A 4,647-nucleotide genomic window follows, 5' to 3' on the forward strand; every position below is an offset into this window, starting at 1 on the left:
GCCCTAATTTGAAGACATTTACAGAAAGACGATTTGTAAGTGTTCTGTGTCCTAGAAGTATTTCATACTTAGCCTAATCATCTGGCTTTGCATCATTGATGGAGAGGACATTTAAGCCAAAATCTGGTGTTGCCTCTTCTTTTCTTCTTTACCAGTGTCTTTCAACTGGTATTTACTGGCAAATTCAAAATCCAGCCTTTGGTCTAGGTCAGCATTGTTCCATAGAAATATAATGCAAGCCACATTTGTAATTTTAAAATTTATAGTAGCCAATTTTAAAAAAGTAACAAACAGGTGAAATGAATTTTAGTAACATTTCATTCACTATATCTAGACTATGATTTCCAACGTGTAATCAATATTCAAAAATTACAGAGGTATTCTACTTTCTTTTTCATACTGTGTCTCTGAAATCTGGTCTATATTTGACAGAGCACATCTTCAAAGTGGTCACATTTCAAGTGCTCAATATGTTGCCACCAAAGCAGACAACACAGGTCTAAATTATAGGTAGTTTGGGGAAAAGCTTGCTTATTTCTCTAACCTTCAGTTTCCTTATCTGTGAAACAGAGAATAACATGTACCTTTCAGAATTGTTGTTAATGATTAAATGAGATAATGTGTTTTAAGATGCCCAACACAATACCTGGTATACAGAAGTTACTCAAAAATTCTAGCTTAACTTTCTTTCTTAACTTCCTTAATTCTTTCTTAACTTTTTTAAGTCAATAACTTTGTTGTCCTACCTTCCTAAAATGTTGCCCTTGATATAAATGGGATTTTAGAGGAAATACATGAATTTGTAATTACATTTTGGAATTTATTACCTAGTATAGACAAAATAAGACTAAACAGTGATTAAAATTAAAACAGTCTTTGGAAAAATTTTAATATCTCCTAAGATATTTTTCCTCTTGAAGGATCCCATAGAAAAAGACAAGAGAGTATTATGTCGCAAATGCATTGCTGAACATTGAAATGGAGCTGTTCATTGGATTATTTGGACTGTTTGAATTTTAAAAAAATACAAAACTGGCCAGCACTCTGTTAAGTGTTTATAGATGTACCTTCATACATATACGTACACAACCGCTAGTCAAAGCCAAGTGGACTAACTTAAAATGGCTACATTTATAAATTCATATGCTTTCTTTTAATTTGACTTTGGGTGAGATTACACAAACAAAGAACTGTGATAGGAATACAGAAAATGTTTTTCGATCAAAATAAACTAGAATTTTTTCTGATCTTGTAATTTCTCCTCTCATTCTTACACATCCCGGGACCAAGTAGCCATGGTCTTGACTCGAAGTATATTGGAATGTGATATACAAGGCCTGTTGTTCTTAGGATAAAACCCACCAGTCTTCAACATGACCTTCCAAAGCCCAGCATGCTCTTGTTTCTCCCAGCCTTGCACCCAGACCTTATTTTAATTCCTTGAAAGTGCCACTCTCTGGGTACCCCTGTGTCCCTATAGAAATCTTCTACCTTTTTGCAGAATTCCTACTCATTCTTTTCTTTTGCCTCTACTGAAAAGAGTTCTCTCAGTGAAGGAAGCCTTCCTTGTCTTCCCAGACTAGACTAACTTTATGCCTCCCCCCTTCCCTCAACCACATATACTTTAGACATCAGTGCACCCTGTCCTTTTTCTGTTCTTTGTAGCACTCATCGGTGCTTCATTATCTGTGCGATCATTTATGTGTAGTCAGTCTTTCTCACTAAACTCTTAAGCCCATCTCACTAGCACAGCACCTGGCACGTAGAAAACAAGAAAAAGTGAATGTATTTGTATTGTTCTTTAACATCTGTTTCTCCAAACGTTCTAATTTTATGAATGGAGGAGGTGATTTTTTAAAGCTCATTATGCACTTGGAGGAAATGATCTTCCTTAAGCTCTAACATTCTGTGAGAGCACTTCTAGTTGGAGCAACGAGAAAGAGGTAAAATTTAACATGAACCTTAAAGAGTCATGACTATAATAAATTCCAGAAGAAGGAAAAGGGCGGGAAATACAGAGAATATGTTTTTTGGATATAAGATAGACCAGATTGGCCAAACTAGGAATTTATATAGACATGTGAGGGAGGTAAGGTCAAAAAATTTGAAGCTAAATTATAGAAAGTTAAAGACTTTGGATTTAAATGCTGTAGTCAAGAACCATAATCAAAATTGTTGCATAAATAGTAAAGTGGTGATGATACAATATATGACATAGTAATAGATCATTCTGTTTTCATGTATAACAGGAATAATAGTAAATATTGTGATAATCCAATTTCTATATAAAATGCAAAGATCCCGAGTTAGCATGGTGTCTGTAGTAACAGAAAGGAAAGAAGAGATACAAGTAATACAAAGAATAATTAATAAAACTCCGTGGTAGAGGAGAGAAAAAGGTCAAAAATAACCCCAGCATTTTCAACATGAGTAAACAGGATTATAGAGGAATAACTGCTGGGGAAGGTTATTTCAGTTTGGAGATGTTAATCATCCTGATAGCTATGCCTACTAAGTAATTAGAATATTTGAATAAAGTATGAAAGGTTGGGGTAGGTTATGTCTGAATACAAGGACTTGGGATTATCCACAGAGTTCATACTGGGAGAAGAGATAAAATCTGTGTGGAGTATTTAAAGAGAAATGAATGGATGTGGCTAGAAATGAATGAACATAGCCAAGGATAGAACTTGAGAGTTGTAAGACAGACCAGTGGAGCCTTCGTAGATTGCAACAGGCTAGAAGGCATGGGGTGTTTTAAGTTGGGGGAAAAGAACGGAGAAAAGGTGGTTGATTTGCACTTCCCAAAGTGATTAAGTTATTCGTTTACTTATTAATATTTCTATATTATTTAAGTGAGTACATTCAAGTGGCCCAGCTGATCATTTGTACTTTTCACAATAAGTAGCAATGAAGACCTACTCTAAAATAAAAGCAAATTGCCAGTTACTACACAGATTTTTGGCCAATGATAGATTTGGTGCTGTAGAGCTGAAACCAGAGAATACATAAGTAAGTGAACCTTCCAGAGCTCTGCTACCATTTTTGATTCCAGAAATACGTTTTTCTCCAGTAACCAAAATTTAACCAAGCTGGGCTCCCAGGTACAGAGCCTAATAGTCATGAGTTACTTTTTTGTTGTTGTTTTGTTTTGGTAGTGGTGACTCAGTAGGAAAAACTAAATATTTAAATCAGTAAATGTGTGCCATGAAAAATTAATGACTAAATCCTGCCACTCGAACATAAATCCAAATAAAGAGTCTGGGTATAGAGAAAAGAATTAATGATGAGAGCTATATTCACCTAAATACAAAAGTAAGATTGAAGAACTGAGATTTGTGGTTATAAAATAGAACATTGGTGTTAAGAATCACTGACAATCTAAAGCAAACAGTATAACTAGTGAGTCAGGATGGGAGGAGGGAAATAATGTGAGTGCTTGCTTCCTCATCTTACATAGGTCAAATTTTAGATTGTCAAAAATTAAAACTTGTTTTGAAAATGACTCCAAGAAATCAATGTTTTTCATGACCTTGTCATCTTTTTTTTTTTTTAACTGCTTTATTGGGGTCTCACTGACATACAAAAAGCTGTCCATATTTAATGTACACAACTTGATAGTTTATAAATAAGCATACGGAGGTGAAACTGTCACCACAATCAGTGCAATAATCCTGTCCATCATTTCCCAAACCTTCTTCTGTCCTATTTATCCATGCGTTCATTCGTTTATTTTCTGTGATAAGAACACTTAACGTTAGATATGTCCTCTTAGCAAATTTTCAAGTATGTAATGCAGTATTTTTTGTTAATTAGAGGTGCTATGACACACAATAGATCTCTGGGACTTACTCATCTTTCATAATCACTTTTTATAGCCCCAAAGATTTTGCCAAAAGGGAAACTTTTGTTTTTGCTGTATTGTAAAGTATAACATCACAATATGTAGTTTTCTTTTTGCTGCCCCAGGATTGGAATTTTTCAAATTCACCTTGCAAATGAAGGAGATGATGCCCCTTCAGCTCTAACGTCCTGTGGATTCACTTCTGTGGAGCTGGGGTCATGAGGGAAAAAGTGAAATTTAATCTGAACCTTAAAGAATCAGCAGCCTGGGGCGGCGCCTGGGGCGGCGCCTGGGGCTCATAGGAGTAAGGGGCTGGCCCCATATGCTGGAGGTGGCAGGTTCAAACCCAGCCCCTGCCAAAAACTGCAAAAAAAAGAAAGAAAGAAAGAAAGAATTAGCAGCCTATGACCTGCAAGTCTTATCTACTTAAGATTTGATGATAATTTTATCAATACAATCTATAAGAAGAATCATTATAGCAATAGTTATTTTTTAAAAGGGGAAGTGGCAAAACTGACTTAAATAGCCAGGCAAAAATTCTACACACAGACAAAAAATACCAACCCTTCCTGCCTATTGATAAATCCTCTGGTGAAAACAAATGGATAGGCTCGGCGCCTATAGCTCAACCGGCTAAGGCGCCAGCCACGTACACCTAAGGTAGGAGTTGGAGGTTGCTGTGAGCTGTAATGCCACGGCACTCTACCCAGGGGGACAGCTTGAGGCTCTGTCTCAAAAAAAAAAAAAAAGAAAAAAGAAAACAAATGGATAATTTGAAAGGTGATAAGATCACTGAATAAGAA

This window comes from Otolemur garnettii, unplaced genomic scaffold (assembly GCF_000181295.1).
Source record: "Otolemur garnettii isolate 467f Iridium unplaced genomic scaffold, OtoGar3 scaffold00034, whole genome shotgun sequence".
Taxonomy (NCBI): domain Eukaryota; kingdom Metazoa; phylum Chordata; class Mammalia; order Primates; family Galagidae; genus Otolemur; species Otolemur garnettii.